This window comes from Camelus dromedarius, chromosome 29 (genome assembly GCF_036321535.1).
Source record: "Camelus dromedarius isolate mCamDro1 chromosome 29, mCamDro1.pat, whole genome shotgun sequence".
NCBI classification, from domain to species: Eukaryota; Metazoa; Chordata; class Mammalia; order Artiodactyla; family Camelidae; genus Camelus; species Camelus dromedarius.
The window spans coordinates 26,868,807-26,889,285 of NC_087464.1; the positions used below are offsets into that span (position 1 = coordinate 26,868,807).

Here is a 20,479-nt window from a genome sequence, read left to right on the forward strand (position 1 = left end):
CCACAATTTTATTTTGCTTCTGGAAATTAAAAGCTTTTACATGTCACCACTTTCTAAAGAGTGCATGCGCTATCGCAGGGAGCAATCTGTGATCTCAACTTAAACATGCTATCCGGGGAATCAAAGTCCTGGGGAGAAGCAGCAGCCCCACTTATCAGCGCTCCTGCCACTCTTCTGGCTGGTTCCGCAGACACAGCTCGGGCCCAGGATCTCATCTCACTCGTCAAGTCTTTTCTATGTCGCAGTCTTCCCACCTCAACTAACATGTGGGCTTCTAGGAGCTGAGAGCTTCCGTACATCTCCCCAAGGCCCCTAAAACCGCCTCTTCGGGTGAAGACTCTGAGCGGGCTGGCGGGCTGGCGGGCGGGCCGGCCCGCTGTCTGGCCGTCGGGCTGACTGACAGGGCAGCCTGGATCCCGGGAGCTGGCAGAATTCCCATCTGTCTGCACAGCCCACACACCCCCGGCCCCGCTGCCAGCCAGGGCTTAGGCCCCGGCCATTAGAGGCTCCATTTGTGCCATTAACGGGAACTTCAGCAACAGCTGCCGGCAGCAGGTGCAAAGCCAAACAGAGCCCGGCTCTGGAGAGAAATCTTTGCTCGTCAAGCCAGCTGTAGAGTCAGTGAGGAGAAGTGGGAGGGGGGACGGTTCTTTCTGAAAGCCAGCTCAGAGCAGGGAAAGTTTGGTCCAGGCCACTTCCATGACTGAGTCAATCAGTTGGCTGGGCCAGCTGGATGGCCGCCCAGTCACACCAGAGCTGAGTGCCCCCCGTCACGGACACTGGGATCGGCCCACCTGCTCCTCTCACTTCCAAGGACTCCTTGCCCCACCTCCAAATCCAGACAAGAGAGGAGGGGGCATGTGGGGGAGAAGCCAAGGGACCGCCGTGTGGCACCTCTAGCCCTGGACCAGCGGAGCCCCGGACATGTGCCCCTGAGAAGTGCAGCCACTCAGTCCCCACCCCAGACCTCCTGGGGCAGAGTCTGCAGTTCACCATTGCCCCAGGGGACTCGCGGGCGCATCCAAGTCTGAGAAGCTGGCTGGCTTGAGCACTCATTTAGCCCTGCAATAATTTTCACCGAGCGTCCCCTCTGTGCCTGGCAGTGCTGTAGGTTCCGGGGCACCTCAGTGACCAAGGAGAGAAGACAGCCCACTTTCCAGTGGAGAGAAACACGGTGACTGAGATCCGTAAAGCAGACAGGGTGCCAGTGGGCGACAGCTTCTGAGAGGAAAGACTAAATGGGGAGGGGAATGAGGTGTGAGCTGAGGAGGGAGCAGCTGCAAAGAGGGCGACTTGCTGAGAGGTGAGGACCCAGGAGGAAGTGGACCTGAGGGCCTGGAGGGGGCAGGGGCGGGGCACACAGGACTGCCAATTTTAAAGCCAGGGCAAACAGGGACAGCCGGTCACCCTGGAAGGAGGGCAAAGGTGGAAGCAGCGGCACCACCCTGGACCCTCACTGCTCGCAGCGTGGTCCTCAGCTCCGCGGTGCCACATGGGGGGAGGTACAGGGGTGGAGGGAGGGAGGTTGTGAGGAATGCAGACTCTCAGGCCCTGCCCCGGACCTCCTGAATCAGAATCTGCATTTTCATAAGATCCCGCAGGGGTCCAGGTGCATATCTGCTCCTTCTAGACCTTTATAAGGACTCTGGCCTTTCTGTTACCAACCCAGGTCCTCGGACTCCTTAATCAATAGAAATTGATAAGAGGCCAGGCAGGGAATTTAGGCAAGACTCTACTGGGACTCGTGCAGCACGAAGGAGCAAAAATGAGTAACAGCTTCCCCTGCTTGCTCCGGGAGGGCAGGGGTGGTGTGGGTGGGGGGCAGCTGGTTCCTTAAATGGGGCGGGCCCATGGGGTGGGCAGGAGGGGCAGCTTAGGTGGTCCGCCCACCCCCTTGGTGGTGCTGTGTGCAGGGATCATGCCCAGTACCCTGCTTTTGCTCAGAGCACCTCAGAAGTGGTGGTGGGTTTGTGGCTTTTTTGTACCTTATTGTTCGTAACTGCCCCAACTGCGCGTGCGTGCAGTTATTTTCAGTCCCTTACAGTTTCCTTGTAGTCTGTTGCCCAACAAGACAGTTTGTCCAGGTGCATGCACTCCAGCAAAGGGTCCCAGGTCCCAGCCTCTCTCATTTTCTTTGCGTGAGATGGGAAACCATCACAGATGACCTGATCTAGCGCTTAACAGGCTGCTGGGCTGAAAACAGACTGCGAGGGGAGGGGAACCAATCAGGAGAGGCCTGAAATGGTACAGGTGAGCAAAGGTGGAGCAAAGGTGGAGGCTGCTGGCCTCGGGCTGGTTCCGAGAGAGGCTGTGAAAGCGGTCAGATTCCAGATGTATTTTTAAAGGTGAGGCGGGGTTGAAGCGTGGAAACCAAGCCTCTGCGAGGTGAGTGCATGAGCTACTTTTCACAACATGCTTTCTCTTAGGTCCGCCTCCCTGGGATTTCTTGCAGTAACTTCCTTCCCTCCACCAGCATTCTTGGTGCCTGGTTTCTGGAAGTCCGTGTGCTGGAGGAATGAGACCTGGTCCCTGTGATGAAGAAAACCCCAGGGGATCCGGGTACCAAGGGAAGAAACACTCCATCTAGGTGGGGGTGGGGGTTCCAGGAAAGGTTACCCCAAAGGACTTGTCCTCACAGCAAGGCTAGATCTCAAGGGGCCTGAGATGAGGCCTGTTGCAGACTCGGGAAGCAGCTCCTGCGAGTACCTGAGGGCGGGCGAGGGAGCATTCCCGGATGCGGGAATCAGTGGGGTCACTGTGGACCTGGGTCCTCCGATCCCCCAGGGCTCCACATGGCCCACAGGAACAAGCCCACACTCTGTAGCCTGAAGTTCAATGCCATCATCATTCAAGCCCAAATATGCTTTCAATTTTATTTCCCAGCTCTCCCCTCCAAATCTGAGTCTCCTCTGCCACCCCAGCAGGGCTCGTCCGCTCCTGGCTCCCCACCACTACCAGCCCCAGATCTGGGCAAGAAGGCTGCTGCTCTGGACCCAGCTCTTTCTGGGGCCCCTCTTCTGGCCACACCCCCGTCCTGGGAGTGAGCAGTCTGGGCCACAAGGAAGTGCCCGCGCGGAACCCGCACGCCCCCTCAACACGGTCACCAGCCCGGGAGCTTGGACTTCCGGTCAATAGAAATTGATAAGCGCTCCTGCTGTGTCCTCCCCCCCAGTAACCACAGGTTCGTTTTCTGTGTCTGGGAGTCTGTTTCTCTTTTGCATAGAAGTTCATTTGTGTCATTCTTTGTAGATTTCGCAAGTAAGTGGTATCGAAAGGAGCTTGTCTTTCTCTTTCTGACTTCACTTCCTGTGACTGACCACTACATAAAATAGATTTAAAAAGGTCCCACTGTGAGGCACAGGGCGCTGTCATGGAACAGCGCATGAAATGGAACGAACATGCACAGCTGAGTCACCGTGCTGGACGACGGAAACCAGCACAGTGCTGGAAATCTTAAAAATGGAAAAGAGGCTAGACAAGCAGTTCAGACGAGGCCTGACCGGGACCCGGGAGGTAGCACGAGGGAGCGAAAACACGGCAGCCGTGCCCTGGCCACCGAGGGGCGGGCTGCTGGCTTTAGCGGAGCGAACGGGGCGGGGGAGGGGGGCTGGCTTCAGTGGCCCGCCCACCCCCACGGGGCTGCTGTGCGCAGGGCCCTGCTTTTGCTCGCGGCGCCTCAGAAATGGCCGCTGGTTTGTGGCCTCTTGTGTCTCACTCATAATTTGCCCCAACTGCACATGCGTGCTGTCAGTTTTGTCCCTTAGAGGTTTTTGTATTCTGTTGCTGGAGGAGGCATTTGTCCACGGGCAAGCACTCGGGTAAAGGTCTCAGGTCCCAGCCTGTCCCAATGCTGCGCTCCAGCAACTGGAACCACAGAATTCACTGCTCAGACGGCCCAGCCCCCTTCCACGCCGGCACAGCCCTCCTCCAGGCCGGTCCCCCTGAAGGTGAACAGGGCCAGCATGTGCACCCCAGGCCAGTGGTTGGCAAGGGCTCTGAGGCTGGACATGTGTGCTGAGGTGTCCACGAGGAAGGGTCAGGCTGCAGGCTCTCCCCGCTCCACCTCATTCCAGCGCAAAATTCCAAGGATGCTGAAAATTCTGAATGGGAACCTGCCATCAGGTCATTACGAAGACTCATGCGTCCAGACGAGCAGAGAAACGTATTTTACTGAACAGATTGCTAGTGTGAGTTGCAGCTCTTTAATGTTCAGACACGTGGTCTGTGGCCTCCGTTTGGGCTCTTGCCCTCAGCTCCGTAGAGGTTCTGGCCAGGCCGGTGGCGCAGCTTCGACCCTGCAGTTCTCCTTGGAGTGGTCCTCCCCTCCTCCGGTCTGAACTTAAAACGCAGTCAAGGCCCCTGTGAAGGTCGTTTGTCATTTCTGCCTGCCACGGCTCCTACCTCCTTCAGCTGGTGCCTGTGAGATGGGCTGGGACCTGGGACCCTTCACCTCTGTGCTTAATCCTGGACTAAGGTCCCTCTGAGCAACAGACCACAAAGAAACCTGAGGGGTTAAACATAACTGCACACGTGCGTAGTTGGAGCAATTATGAGCAGTAAGGTACAAAAAGCCCACTAACCTGCTGCCACTTCTGAGGTGCCAGGAGCAAACCCTTTGAGGGAGGAATGTCACCTCCCTCACCGTGAAGCCCTGCGCGGTGGGCGGGGCACCACTCCCAGCACGTGGCGGGCACGGGATGAGCCCCTGCTAATTTACCAGTCAGAGGCCTTGACGCTCGATTGGCTAAACCCAGCCTCCTTTTCCACCCAACGTGCCGGCCGGCTCTGAGTCGATGTTTCTCCCCGGCAAGACTTTTTCAATTCGACAGGCTACTTCCCAGGCCATTAGGAGGAACTGCAACCAGAGCAGGAATATTTTGCTGCTTTTTTTCCCCCTCCATTTCCTTTTGTTTTCAATTTTCTGCCTGTGGAGGTTTTTTCTTCCTCCCTTCTTCTCTAACAGCCCGAGTTGCTAAATTGCACATCGCCAGCAGCTCCTGTGAGTTTAGTCCCTAAGTGTTAAATTTCTGTAACAGATACTCCAAAAAGCAGCACTTATCTTCAGGAGGGGGCTGGTGAGCCCGCTAAAATTACATTTCCATTTCTGTTCCTATGTTTTTAAGCTGTTATTTTAGCATTTCTGACTAGTTCACAGTTGACACCTACTGATGGAAAATTAAATGAAACTTAGCCAAGGAGCCTTCCCTCTCCCCCCGAGGCTGAGAACCAGCTCCTTTTTATAACGAGACGCAGCTGCGGAGGCGCAGGAAGGCTCCTCAATTCGGAAATGGGAGACCTGCTGTGCGGCCCCAGCTCTGCGGCCACCTAGCTCCTGGACGGGGGGAAAGCCACCGAAGCCCTCGGAAGCTCCTCCGTCTTCTCTGTCAAACAGGAATCATTCCTGCAGGATGTGGGGTTACTGCAGGTTTTATATTGTGTAAAAACGTCTGGCCAGACGCTGGCCACACGAATCCTAGGCCATGACAGTTCTTGGCACATAGTAGGTGAGTTGTGAGCTCTTAGTCCTTCTTTCTCAGCTGTTCGATAGCCTTTGGATTGGTTTGTGCTCCAAACCGGTTAAGTGATTTAAATATGGGAATTATGGGATTCCGCGCCTTCTCAGTGAAATTAGCAGACCATGCCCCCAAGTACAGGCTACACTAAGGCCCTGGGGTCCGCTCTCCACTCTCCCTTCAGCAGCGCCCTATTTAAAAAAAAATTGGAAGGGGGAGGAGACGAGGTTTGTTTATTTATTTATTTTAATGGAGGTGCCAGGGACTGAACCCAGGACCTCGTGCGTGCTAAGCGCACGCTCTTCCCCTGAGCCGCACCCTCCCCACCAGCAGCACCCCATTGTTCTGGGCCCTCCCCAAGCCTAGACTCCACAGCACTACTTACTGCACGAGGCGGCTCCCACCTTCCTCTTCATCTCCTGCCGTGTCCCCACCTGGAATCCCTGGCCATACACTTCCATCTGCCTGGAGAACTCCCCTTCAAACCGCGAGGCAGCTTCATCACATCCTGTCTTTGGGCTGCCTCCATCACGCAGCCCAGACTCGTTCTGCTCACCGCACGACAGGCCAGTAAATGGGAGAGGAGGTGATGGGGCAAGGAGGTACGACTGTATTCGGAAAGCTGGCACACCCAGAAGATAGCAGACGAGTGTCCTGGAGAACCATCTTCCCTGGGTCAGAACTCACGCTCCTTTTAGACTAAAGAGGGGAGGGGGTGCGGTTGGTTGTTGCAGACTTCTTGGTGTCAGAATCCTTTGTTCCTGCATCTGTCCACGGGGGTCAGGTCACGATGAGCCTGCAAACCTCCAGCAAGACGAGTGGCATTTTCTCTTCCGCAGCTCCTACCTCTATATGAAAGGGAACGTGCCACACCCTTACAGGGAGGAGCCCGGAGCACAGGCTCTCCTGTGTCTTTCAGGCTCTGGGCAACATGCTTTCGCAAAAGGTACAGAAGCAGCGTGACCGAGCCCAGGGTTAGAGCCAGAGGAACAGCTCCAACATGGAGTCAGGTCTGCGCTTCCCGTTACTTCGCCGGGCCTGCGACACCCGCTGGGACCGCGACCAGTGGTCTTGTTCGTCTCCCACTAGACTGGGAGCCTGGCTGGCACGGACAGTGCCCTGTTATCTCTGATCTTTAGGGCGAGCAAAAATACGGAAGGAGCTCAAAATCTATTTCTTAAAAGTAAAAGAGGATTAATCCATGAAAAGTCTACAAGAGGAGGTTTCCAGGTGTCAAGTCAGAAATCCTCCTTCAATTAAAATAGAACTTCAGTGTAATTCCAACCCATATTCCGATGGGATTTTTCGGAAACTTGAGCAACTAGTTCTAAAGTTTGTCTAAAGAGTAAATTCGTCTGGAAAAGCAGATTAAGCTTGAAAACCTGCTCTACAAAACATCAAAATATGTCCTAAAGCTTTATCAATTAAAATAGGGATTTGGGTCCAACAGGCCCATGGTTTGATGGATGGGACTCAAGATACACACCTGTGTATATAATGGGGATTGGACAGTGACAAGTGCAGCATCTTATATCAGCAGGGAAAGATGGGCCATTTCAAAAAAATGGAAAGTCAATCACCAGCTGCCCACATGGAAAAAAGCAAAGGTCTCAGCCAGGACAGGCGATGCTGTGCTGTGGCGATAAACTGCCCCCGAACAAAAGGCTGACTTCTGGCTCCGGGCACACGTGCGTTAGCAGGTTGGTGGGGTGGCTCTGCTCATTCAGGTCACACAGGAACCAGTGACGGAGCAGCCACCATCTCAGACGTTGCCATGGAAGGTCTGGGCATGGACTGGAAGGTCTTGTGTTAGAAGTAAATGCTTGGTCCTGAAGCGACCTCATCAGTTCCGCTCACAATTCAGGCTACAGCCAGCTGCATGGCCCACTGGACCATGAAGCTACAGGAGGTGAGATCCTACCACACGCTGTGAGTGGAGAGGACCACAGGGTGTCGGGGCAGCGAGCACTGTGCCTGCCCTCCCCAGGTCATGCCCTGACCCCCCAAAAGGCAGCTTTCACTTTTTTCAAGCCAAAAGAAAATATCAGGTAAACTTTTTTTTATAATCTTCGAGAAGATGGCTTCCTAGTCAAGGCATTAAACCCAGAACCCATAAAAGAAAAGAATTACAGATTTAATTGGATAAAAATGCAAACATGTTTTGCACAGCAAAGTAATCTGTAAGTGAAGAGATGAGTAACAGACCGGAGGAAATAGTTGCGCCGCCATGCATGGCCGGCAGCGAGCGAACGTCCACGGAAGAGACTGCAGAGGGCTCCTGGAAGTCGGGAGGAAGAGCCGGTGCGGGGACTGACGGCGCAGGACAGGCAGGCTTGCGTAGAGGGTTTGGGGAAGCAGACCTGTTCGTACACTCGTGAGGAGTAAGCTGATTTTCCCTTTTTTTATTTTTTGAGAGTAATTTGAAAGTACCTCTCACCAGGGCAAACGCAAACACAAAAGCAGTTCCTCCAAGCCTTCATGCGAAATACCGTCCGCGGTGGGAGCGCGCAGCCGAGTCGCAGAGTGCCTGTTTGGCACGCCCGAGGCCCCGGGTCGACCCCCGGAACCAATAAAATAAATAAATAAAAACAACCCTGATTGCCTCCTCTCCCAAGAAATTAAAGGAAAAAAGAATTTTAATATAAAAATAATCTTAAGAAAGAAATACTGTCTGTAAATGTACGATGCACAGTGTTATCACGCAAAATATCACCTGCGAGTGCGTGTGCGCCATGTTAGTCGTTACAGAATTACTGGTAATGGCCAAAAACAGTGTTGCTTTTAAAGAGAAAAAAGGACTACTGTATCGCTTTCACACAAATGTGGCTCGTGTGTGCTTTGGCATCTACGCCGTCATTACGAAGGGTGAGGTGGCGCCACAAGCACGGATGGACGTGAGAGATGCTCAGGACGCTCCTGTGTGCGGCTGCGGCGCTGCCTGGGCCCCGCCCTGCCCTCCGATTTCTAACGTGCTTATAATGACCCCCAAGAACCAAGTCAGGTCAGCGTCATCGACGACGAGCAGGACGAGGGGCATCAGTGAAAAGTCCGCCACGTCCGCGGGCCCAGACCGGACTCTTCACAAGGTAGAAGTCCATTTGGCTTTTTGTGAAGTCTGTGTAATTGCAGTACTAATTCTCCTGGGATTTTTAAGCAGAGAAAGAAAAGCGCTCCAGGAGCCACTCGGCCTGGGTATGCAATGACACAGTTAGCCAGCTGGCCCGGGGCGCCCACCAGGGGGTGGCGGGCAGGTGACAGCAGGACAGCGCTGTGGAGGTACCCCGGCATTAAGCCGAGTCGCCAGGGAGCTGCGTTCCTGGGGTCAAGCCTTGAGTGTCCACCCTCCAAGCGCATCTCTGATTCTAACACTGCGACTGGCCTTCAGCACTGTTACCTCTGCTCTTGGTCTAAAAACCGAAGCCAAAGAGGTCCCTCGTGCCGGTCCGCGTGCCCCCTGGGGAGACGGCGCCACGGCCCTGGACTCGTCCCTGCTGCGCAGGCGGGCCCTTCCCCACGGTAGTAAGAATGCCGGGACCCCCGGTGTCCTCCCCCGACTGCCTCCTTCCTTAGGAAGCGCAGAAGCACATTTTGCCTTTCCCAGCCGAACTTCCCCACGGTCAGTTATGCGACGCAGTCCCCTCTCAACTGCCTCTTGCTCACTACGTGCTGCTCTTTCCTCCGCCTGTGAGCGCCAAGCCCACGGTCCCTGTATTTCATGGCTCCCCCACGTGGCCTAGGCAGCCGGGGCTGAAGCCCAGCTCACGAGACCTGGGAAAGTTCAGTTCTCTTTGCCTCAGTTTCCCTGTCTGTTCAGTGGGAGTGGGAGTCCCTGATCTCACGTGGGTTCATACTGCGCATAAACTGCGCCTGTGCACAGAAGGCGCTCCACAGAGGTCAAACGTCACCGTTTTATTCCAGAATGGCTGAATATGACAGTTTCACGTGGTTCAACCTAACAGGTTTTCGGCAAAAGTCAGCGGGCTGTAAATAACTGTGACGCCCTTTCTCACCCCATCCGTCCACCGTTGGACATTGGGACGGTTTCCTATTTGGTAACTCTGGAGCCCTGGCACGCCTTGCAGTGGCCTGGGGTGGGAAGCAGGGGCAGCCAGAGGGCCGCTGAGAGCCCAGGGACAGGAGAGAGGAGCCTCTGGAGGGACACTGGGGAGTGGCAGAGGACAACTTTCTGGGCTCAGGTTTTGCCCAAACACAGCCCAGACCCTGGGCCTCCCTCTGCTCCAGCTGTTCCCAAAGCCTGCCCGAATCCCACCTGGTCTTCAAAAGGTGGCCTGCCAGGCCACGATCAGCCTTGCCACTCACCAGACGTGTGCCACGCTCCTCTCTGCATGGCTTTGCAAGGAGCCCTGGTGTCAGGCCCCTGACAAACGCGCCTGCCTCCCCGTGATGGTGAACTAGGCCAGGCAGGCCCTGTCTGCAGCCCATGCAGCCCCGTAAGGCTTAGCGCGGTGCCTGGGACCGGGCAAGGTCTTAGGAAATGATTGCTGAAATGAAACTTCACTGAGCTCACAGCCTCCCCTGGGGGCCAGTCTCATCCTCCTTGTGGGATATTAATCTTGTAAAGCTGTTCTGCTTGGGAGGAAGGGAGGGAGCGGGGAAGGGGGGATGAAAGAACTCCTGTAGGCAGGCGCCAGGGGCAGCTCAGAAATTTCTTCCCAGAGGAGCTGCGGGGCACTCCAAGCCAGGAAGCGGGTTGCTTAGAACTTGTCTTAAAGCAGCACTGACACAGCAAGCTGACTGATTTAACTTAGATGGTGGGTTTATTTGGGGTAGCTTGGAGGCCAGCTGGAGCCCCCAACCCTTCCCCCAGCCACCCAAGCTCACCACCTGAATAGCCCTCTTTCCCTACCAGATATAAATACAAATTTAAATATAATCCATTCCCAGGTACAGGCCTCTGCTTGATTTCAGATCACCAGCAGCCATCTTCAGTGGTAAACTGGGCTTTGTCTCAGCCCCGCAGTGCTGGGTGACCTTGGCAAACCCACCTCACCCCTGGGAGCTCAATTTCCCCAGCTAGAAATTAGCTCAACTTCCCTGCCCCCCCCACCCCTCCCTTCTCCGCATCTTGAGCCCCGGAATCCTGCAGCCCACCTCCCTGGAAGCATCACAAAAGGCAGCGATTTAGAACTGGAGCCCTGGTCTGAGGTATCAGGGACGGGAGGCAGCCTCCCGTCCCCGCAAGCGAGCGAGCAGGCGCAGGCTGCAGCTGGGGATTACAGGGCCGCCTCCGGGCCACCACCCCAGCGCCGCCTGCCTGCCCGAGAGGCCCCACTCTTGTCGGAATATTAACACCCTGGATGCATTTGTGTGTTACTCTTGATTGCGACCGTGGTTCCAAAAGGATTATGCGGCATGCATATTTATGAGGCAAGCCCAGACAAAGACGACCACGTTTTAAAAGACGCAATTATCTCTAAAAAGTTCAGCTTTATTTTCATGCTAATGAATACAATGTTTTTAAGCAAACCTAATTGGTTTGCCTGGGCTCGCATAAAAGCGCTCAACTCTTTAGAGCTCGAGGTCCCCTTCAGAAGGGGCCTCAGAGGGAGCCTGGGGGCCGGGGAGGGGCTGGCACCCAGGCAGCCTGTTTTCAGAACTTTTCAGCCCATGCGTGCTGCTGTCCCCGCCCTCTCCCCTTCCAAGCCCTCGGCTGGATGACGGGGAGGCCTTTCAAGAGAGGCCACCCCAGGAGTCCGGGCCCTGGGAATGTGGGGGCATCCGGGGAAACCGAGGGCCAAGGGGGGTGTCCTCCCTTCTCTCTGCAGTGGAAGCAAGGCCAGTGTCCCCACCCCACCGTGCCCCCAGCACTCACCAGTGTCACAAAAGCTCTGGCTTCCTGATGGATGCTGGAGTTCCACCCAGAAACAGGGTCTTCAGCCAGGCCGCCAGCCCTGGCCTTGGGCTCGGGGCGGAGGGGAGGGGCTCCTTGGACCCTAAGCCCCCCTCCCAGGTACCCCTGCGCTCTGACGTCTGGTCATTCGCTCTGACATCACAGCTCTCGGATTTCGCCTTCTGCTTCTGAAGCACATCCACACCTGTTTCCTCATGAGCTGCCCTTGTAAGTTGCATGTTGTTTTCACCGTCTTACAAATGAGGGAACTGAGGCCGGAAGCTACAAAGTGGGTTTGTGCCCCTGTGCAGGCTCCAGAGGCCGCCCCCAGCCGCCGCCGCCAGGACAAGCCGGACACGGGGCTCTCTGGGGGGAGGGCTGTCCTCTTTCCTGCCTGAGCTCTTGCTCTGATTCTGTCTCCACCACCTCCCTGCAGCTTAAGCTGGGTCTTTATTTCACATGCCAGCGTACCCTCTGGTTCCTGGCCCCAGGGCACAGTGAGCAGCTGTGTGGGCTGTGCACTGTGCAATACCAGGGGACGGTGCGGTCTATGAATGGCGCCCCCTGGAGTTGCGCAGCACTGCGCCCGCCTCAGCGTCCTTACCTCCCACTGGCTTCCCGCGGGGCCATCTGGGCATCTTGGGCCTGCAAGTAGCACAGGAAAGATTTGGGGATACAATGAGCTTTTCTGCTTGAAAATCTTCCCTCGATTGCCTCCTCGGGGCTGAAGTCCAGGCAGCTGGATTCCAGAGTGTTGTTCAGGAAATGACCAGCAGACTCAGTGGGGGGCAAAGGACAGTACAGGCTGGGGTGAGTTCCAGCCTGGAAGCGAGGAGACGAGGGACAGGCCTGGCCCCGCCACTAAGGGTCTCTGGGCTTCCGTGTCCCCGTCCGTGAGCGAGGACGGGAACTGCTGGGCTCTGAGGGCCCATCCAGAGGAGGCGTCTTTTGATCCTCCTGCAGGTTTTTCAAAGACTCACTACAAGAAGCGATGGCATAATATTCACGTTTCAAGTCTTGTAAGCTACACACGGGAGGTGTGATTCCACGGACCTACCCCCACTCCTGGCTGGGGACACAGCCCCCAGGCCAGGCTCGGGGATAAGGCTCGGGGCCAGCAGAGCGAGTGGGACAAGCATATGGGAAGGAGGGCGTGGGCTGAGACTTACAGCCCAGCCAGCCAGCGGGAGAGGGGCGGCAGGGTGTTCCAGAAAGGGCTTGCGGCTCCAGCAGCAAGGGAGCCCAGAATGGTGGTGAGCTGAGTGGCCAGGCTGCAGAAGCCGGCCAGCTGGTCAGGAGGGGAGAGGGCAGAGGGAGGCCTCAGCGGGGTCTGCGGTTTACAGAGCACAGGAGTCCTCCTCTCCTGCCATCCTCACAGCCCCCGAGAAGGAAACGACTGTTTCCCACTTTCTCGGGGAGTAAATGGAAGCCCCAACAGGTGAAGGTGTCCGCTGAAAGCACCCAGCCTGGGCCTGAGACCTCAGTCTCCTGACCCCTGATTTGGTTACCAGTTCCCCCAAGTGACCACGAGGTCAGATTCGCAGGGCCTTGAACAATAAGGTTAAGGTTTGGGATAGTGGGTTGTGGGTGACAGGGAGGCCCTGAAAGCCTTTGAGGGAGAAATGACCTGGATACCCCGAGTCCAGGAGTGAGCGTGCAGGGCTGGACGGGTGAGGCTGGAGAGAAATGGCGGCGGGCCTCCTTAGGAGGAGCAATGCTTCGGACTTAGCGGGAGGTCCACCCACGGCCCTGCGCGTCTTGTCTTGGAGAGGCGGAGCTCCACGCTCTCCACTGGGCCTTCAAGAGGTCCCCGGGGGCATGGCCCAGAGGGCTCGGGAACTGAGCTCCCGCCCCAGGACATCACTGCAGGGACCCAAGCCAAGCTCAGAGCCAAACCCCTGCAGCCCAGTCTCTATGCCACCTAATTGGCTTAGATTTATCAAACTAATTTTTAAGGGGGAATTTTATATGAAGGTAATTACGCTCAGCTGAACTAATTTTATTAAACAATGCTGCCTTAATGACTAACAAATCCGTTATTAATTTGTAACCAAGCAGCTATTTCATTCAATTTGTAGCATCAGTAATGGGTCCTGTGGCCAGAACAGCCCAGGAGCACCCCCTCCTGAGGGAGGCAGCCTGACCTCAGGCCAGCGTCCGAGACCCGGCGCGGCTCTGCCGTGGCCCTGGTGTGACTCCGGCCGGCCCGCTCCTCTCTGGGCTGCGTCTCTCCGTGACGTCTTCCTCTGGGGCTGGGCACGTTTCTGCCCTAACACACGTGCGTTTCCAGGGGCCATGAATTCGAGGAGGGGCTGCTGGGCCAGCAGGCGGGGGTGTCTATGTCTTGTTTGATGAAACGGGCGAAGAGGGAGAGGAAGACGGCGAGGCCCGGCCACTGTGTTAACTGCTTACCTCATCGTCAGCCAAACACGCGTCAGTCCCAGATGCGCCCTAAGGAGGAGTTACTTACTTTGGTCCAGGTTTTGCCCCTGGGGGCGGCGTGGCCTCAGGTGCAGAGGGCCTGGCATGGAGCCCCCGCTCCACTACAGGGGCTGCGCGAGCAGGGACACAGGGCTCCTGCGGGCCCGGGGCGGGCCCTGTCACCCTCCTGGTGCCTTGGTTTCCCACTCTGTGCGAAGGGATGAACGCTCTGCTTCCCGGTGTTCCAGGGACTCGCCAAATGTGCCTTGTCACCTGTCAGGTGTCAGGCCTGTGAACGTTCTGATCGCTGCCATTTGCCCCAGGTTTGGGATGAGAGGCCAGATACCACCAGAGGTTTTTTTTTTTTTTTTGTCCCCTCTTTCTTTCCATCTCTAATTGCCGACACACAGTGCTCAGCCAAAAAGAGGAGAACCGGGCACCGAGGCCAAATCCCCAGCCCAGAAACAGTGGTGCCATTGTAGCCGCCTCCAGCCGCGCACCCCACCCAGCCGAGGAAGCCTCGCTCCCAGCCCCGCTCAGCAGCACACAGCCTGATTTAATATGAGCAGCTGATCTCATTGCTTCCATAGCAAGTTTAATTTGCTGGGAAAGCGAGTTGGTGAAGTTCTAATAACGCAGAGCTGCAAATAATACCAAGGAGAGTTTGCATTATGATAACTTTCCAATTAAAATGGATTAATGGAGGAGAGACAGCGGCAGTGGTGTCTAGACAACATATTACCAAACCCTTGGAGAGGGAGATGGAAAGGAGTTGGGGGACCAAGGAGACATAAAGCAAATGGGAACTCGGCGCCTCGGAGGCACCCTTGTAGGGCGCGGCAGGAGGGACCAGGAGTGGGCGCCTTATCGCTGATGCCCCATCTGCTTCGGTGCCTCCAATTTCCATCGTTTGGGAGAATCAGTCTTTTAGGACTCAAAGGCCTTTGGTCTCTGGACATCCTTTATTAAAATGGAAAGAGCACCTTCAGCATCCTTGGCCGGCCATCCCCAGGATCAGGCTGCAGCTACCTGGGAGTGCCGTGTGCGACAGAGCAAAGGCCCGGCTGAGAGTCACGGGACCAGCAGAGGCCAGGTGTGCACCCCTGTGCCCAGGCTTCCCTGCAGGACCTGAAGCAATTCCTCCTCATCTGCACTGTGACGCTGACCCCTGACCTCGGCTGAGGGATCCAGGCAGGTCCATTCAGAACCTCTCTCCTGGGAACCTGGGTTTTAAACCTGAGAGATACAAGGCCTGGGAGGAGCTTGGTCGGTCAGGCAGGCGCCTCCAGGAGAGGGAGGGCCACCACCTGCTGCTGTGGTTCTTAAGAAGCCCCGGGGCCCCCCTCTTCTGGGCCAAGGCAGCCAATTCTCTTGCCATTCTGCAAGATGTCCCAGGATCCACAATCCTCCCCTTGGCTTAAGCTAACTAGTCATTTCTCTTGCCTGCAAACAGAAGAAATGTGCCTAATTATCACTTCCTATCTGCGGGACCTAGAAAGTCACTTCACCTGGCTGAGCCTCTGTCTTCCCTTCTGTCGGATGGGGGACACACGCACACCTGCCCCGCCAGGTTGCAGTGATGTGTTCGAGGTAGAGCTCCCTCTCGGTCCCTCTCAGGTCTGAAGCTGGGAGGTTTTATAAGTGGGTCCTTGAGGTTGGCTGGAACCACAGGGACCTGGAGACCGGGAAGCCCAGGACCCCGGTTTTACCAGCATCACTGCCTTGCAGGGCATAGTCAAGAGCACCTCCACACCAGAACTGAGGCTCCCTGCAGAAACCCCAATGTCCCCCATGCCGGGAAAGGAGCCGACTCCTCGCAAAGCCCGGGAGCCCCCAAGCCAGCCCCCTTCACTCACGGGTGGAGAACTAGCCAGGTGCTGCCCCCTGCAGGCCTCCGCTTCTCACCGGCTGGGCAAAGGAAAAGCCCACGCGACGCAACACAGTCGCCTGGGCGGCGTTTGGGGTCACCCGCTCAGCCGCCCCCGCTTCGCCCGCATCCTCCCGAGTCCTTCGCCGGCTCCAGGTGGGTGTGAAGCCGCCGCTGAAACAGACAGTCCTGAGGATGAGGGGGGGCAGGAGGCGAGAGGCTGTGAGGGCGAAGGTCACCGCTCGCCTCACACCCGGAGACGCTCCCCCCCGCCCCCTGCGCACACGCACGCGCACACGCACGCGCGCGCACGCACACCCACGCACGGACGCGCACCCGCGCGCGCACGGGGTCGGCGCCGAGTCTGGGGCAGCCCTGAGGCGTCGCGGGAGCGGGCGTCACGGCCGCCGCGCGTGCTCCGTCCTCTCGTTGCTGTCGCGCTCTTTCAGGACAGCTGACACCAGCGCCCACTTTACAGACGGTGAGACTGCGGCTCAGGGCAGCTCGCGCGCCCGGCGTCAAGCAGCCGGTAAGCATGCGGGGGCCAGAGGCTCCCGTCTTCACCGGCGGTTTTCAGCCTTCTACGTAGGAGCTGTGCGCACACGTGGAAGCCTTGGGCCAGAGTGTGAAGGAAACAGCGGAAAAGCGGAGCTCCCTGCCGGACCGTGTTGGCGGCCGTGCAGCGGGGTGCGGAGCTTTGCAGCCCCGCCGCCCGGCCTGTCTCCCCCCAGTGCCTCCCCCCAGGCGGGCTTTGTTAGAGGCCCGAGCGCAAACCAACACGGGTTCCCAGTTAACCGAGAAGAGAGAACTCAACCTTCGGGGGTCTCCGGGGATGCTGGTTCTGCCGCCCGCTAGCTGCGCAGGGCTCTCGCTCCTCTGAGCTTCCTCCGCAAGCTCCAGGCCGGCACCACCCAACACAGCCGCAGTGCGAGCCACACGCTTGGTTGGGCGTTTTCCAACAGCCTCATTAAAGAGAGGGCTAAAAGGTAAAAAGGTGAAATGAACGTTAAAATATTTTTATTTAACCCGATACATTCAAAGCACTATTATGTCAACATGTAATCAGTCTGTATGATTATTAACCAGCGCCTCTGCCCTCCGCATGGTAAGTCTTGGAAATGTGATGCGTGTCTTACCCTTGCTCTCACTCCTCCTGGGTGCGTGTACCCGGCGTGGAATCGCTGAGTCCCGCGAGAATCCTGTTCTTCACGCTGGCCGCACCACTTTGCGTTCCCACCTGCCGCGGGCGTGGGTGCCAACTTCCCCACGCCCTTGTCAACGCTTACTTTCTGGCTTTGTTTAATATATAAACCTGCCACTCTAACAGACACGTAACACGCGGGTTTGATGTGTATTTCCCCAGTAACGCGGGATGTTGAGGATTTTCCACGTGTCTGTTGGTCATTTGTACGTCTTCTGTGAAGACACATCTATTCAAGGCCTTTGCCCATTTAATGTAGCGCGTGGGTTGTAGGAATTCTTTACACATTGTGGATGTTAATCCTTATTAAATATGCGACTTGCAAATATTTTCTCCCATTCCGTGGGCTGCCTTTTCACCCTGTTGGCAGTGTCCTTTGATGCCCAAAATGTTTAATTTTGATGAAGTCCACCTTACCTACTTTTGTCTTTTATTGCCTGTGATTTTGGTGTCATAGCCAAGAAACCTTTGCCAAATCCAATGTCTGGTAACTTTTCTTCCTTGCTTTTTTTTCTACAAGCGTTATAGTTTTAGATTTCACATTTAGATCTTACCCTGTTTTGATTTAATTTTTGTAGGTGGTGTAAGGTGAAAGGGCAGCTTCATTCTTTTGCATGTGGATAGCCAACGTCCCTTGTCAAAAATCATTTGACTGTATCCCCCAGAGTTTTTTTCTGGGCTTCCTATTCTAGACCATCAGTCTATGTGCCTGCCTTTACGCCAGCACCACACATGCTTTGAAGTAAGTTTTGGAATCAGACGGTGTGAGATCTCCAACTTTGTTCCTCTTTTTCAAGATTGTTTGGGCTATTTGGGGTCCCCCCAGAGATTCTATTTAAATTTTAGGTTGGCTTTTTCTGTTTCTGCAAAAGGCCATCATTGGGACTTTGGTAGGAATTGCACTGAATCTACAGGGCACTTTGGGTGGTGGTGACATTTTAACAGTAATGCTGAGTCTCCTAGCGCGTGAACGTGGGACGCCTCTGTATTTACTGACACCTCCTTTAATGTCTCTCAGCTAGGTTTTGTTGTTTTCAGAATATGAGTCTTTTGCTCCTGGTTAAGTTTGTTCCTAAGCATTTTATTCCTTTTGATGCTGTTTTAAAGAAATTGTGTCCTTATTTTCTTTCCGGATTGTTCATTGAGCGGGTACAAGTGCAACTGGTTTTTCGCTTGTCGGTTATGTGTCCCGAGACTTTGCTGCATTCGTTTTTTCCTGTTTGTCTCTACGCTGGGTGGTGGGTATATGGTTTTGCGTGTCTAGAATATTTTACTAAAAGACAAATACCCTGAGCCCTAGACATGTTCTCACTAAAGTAACTCCCCTCCAGCTACAGTTGGAGGAGGGAGCAGCCCTTGGGCTCTTACTGGGCTTCTCGGCCCCACAGAGAGCCCAGCTCTTTTCTGTACCCTGGGAGATGCCAGCTTCCCAAAACGTAAAGCAATGCTTTGTGAAGCTGAGTAGAACCGCCAGGGAACTGTCTAAAGAGGCAGAGGGGCCCCTGCCTAGACCCTGGGTGGGAGGCTGGGCTCTGTCACTGGTGCTGGAGGGACCCTGGCCAGGTCTGTAAAGCAAGTGGGTGAGACTTGATGCCCTCCCGGGCCCTGCGAGTGCGGAGGAAGTCGGAGGCTGGGCAGGCGGTGGGGACGTGGCGGAGTCACCGGGCTCTGGCGGCATGAGGGTGGACCCTCTGCAGCCTCCTTGCTCACCCAAGGAGAACGCTCCAGGATTTTCTGCAACTTGTCACTCCTTTAGTCAACCTTTGTGAGTTTAAAACAACAGTAAAGTACTTGTACGATAATTATTACAATAGTAACCCCTTGCGCTGCAGTTTGTAAAGTGCTTTCACAACCGTTGCTCCTTTTACAAATGAGGAAACCGAATCCCAGAGGGTGGGGTGTTCCTCGCCCCTAGCTAGGCTAGTAAGTGGCACACCTGGTCTGGATTTAAAAGAATCCCTGAAGTTTAGCTGCCCAGAGTGCTGGGCGGCCACCCTGAACAGTGAGGCAGTTACAGACGAGGGAACGAGAGAGCAGGGAAAACACTGGGAAAGCCCCGTCACCTGCTGCTGTGCTGCGGTTAGTTTTCCGTAGCATCTGTCGGAGAGGGCACATCCAGGGGTGGACTCAGAATGTAATCAAGTAACGCACAAACACGTACAGGAGTCCTGACCCGGTTTTAGAAGGGGAGCCAGCCCCACCCTCCTCTGCCACCCCCGCCCCGCGTCCCCTCTGCCTCTCTGTGCCAGAGCACCCGGCTGGCAAGTGCCAGCCTCAGTCCTCCCTCACCATCCGTCTCTGCGTCTGGCTGGCAGCTTTCCCCGGCCACAGCCACATCCCATCGTTTCCCTTCCACGTGGAACGCTGGCGTCAATGACAATGGGGACGGTAATTGTGAGTCCGTGAGATGTGAGCGAGGTGGAGACGGGGAGGCAGAGAAACAGGAAGAGACAAAGACTGACGCAGAAGTTTTACAAGGGTGCCAAGGCCGGTCAGTGGGGGAGAGTGGGCTCTTCAACAAGTGGTCCCGGGACAACTGGGTGTCCACGTGCAGAAGAGGGAGGCTGGACCCCTACCTCACGCCACATTCAAAAATTAACTCAAATAGATTGACAACCTCAATGTAAGGCCAGAACTTTATAAAGCCAGCAGAAGAAAGCACAGGGGAACTCTTCATGGCACTGGATCTGGCAATGGAAATACAAACCCTCGTAACATGGCTTGGGGCGTGGGTTGTGAAATGGTCCAGCGTCTGTGGAAAAGAGCATGGCAGCTCCTCAGAAGGTTAAACGTAGAACTGACATAGGACCCAGCACTTCACTCTTAGTGTAGACCCAAGAGGAATGAAGACCTATGTCCACATAACACATGCATGTTCACAGCAGCATCAATTATAACAGCCAAAAGGTGGAAACAACCCAGTGTCCATCTGCAGATGAATTTATAAGCACATTGTGGCACATCCATACAATGGGATACTATTCAGCCATAAACTGAAACGGAGCACTGATGCAAGTCACAGTTTGGACAGATCTTGAAAACATGAGTGAAAGAAGCCAGACACAGAAGGTCGTATGTTACACGATTCCCTTGATATGAAATATCCGAGCAGATCCGCAGAGACAGAGAGCAGATTAGTGGTCACCAGGAGACAAAAGGGGAAAGGCGTGCGGGAGAGACGGCTTCACGTGTCCGGGGAGTTCTGCTGCGGGAGGAACTGGAGAGGGCTGGTGGTCGCACAGCATGGTGAATGTGCTAAATGCCGCTGAATTCACATGTTAAAATGGTCAAGTGTATGTTGTGTGAAATTCACCACAATTTTTTAGAAATGGCATAGAGACAGTTCGGCCAAGACAGAGGCAGGGCCCTGGAGAGGACTGGAGAGAGCAGAGACGGAGAAACCGCGACAAGCCCCCCATCACAAGAAATCTACCAGCACCATCCCGCCCGCCGGTTGCCAGCTAAATTTAACGTAGATCTATATTCGAGGAAATGCCTCTTTTGACATAATGAATATTTAATCACACCTTGGTCGGGCAATTTCACAGGAGTAATTGAAAGCAGTCTTTTATTTATTACTCCAGAATGATAGTGACCCACAGCCCGGAGCTTCTGACACAGTCATA

At 55.3% G+C, this 20,479-nt stretch overlaps 1 long non-coding RNA gene across 1 annotated transcript in view; it reads left to right on the plus strand.

Moving 5' to 3' along the window:
* Positions 1-16,053: 16,053 nt before the first annotated feature.
* The window catches only part of LOC105087303 (uncharacterized), a 30,170-nt gene continuing 25,744 nt past the window's right edge, over positions 16,054-20,479 (plus strand). Inside the window, exon 1 of the long non-coding RNA XR_837004.3 lies at positions 16,054-16,181. This is a non-coding gene — a long non-coding RNA (uncharacterized LOC105087303). The remainder of the gene's footprint in view (positions 16,182-20,479) is intronic.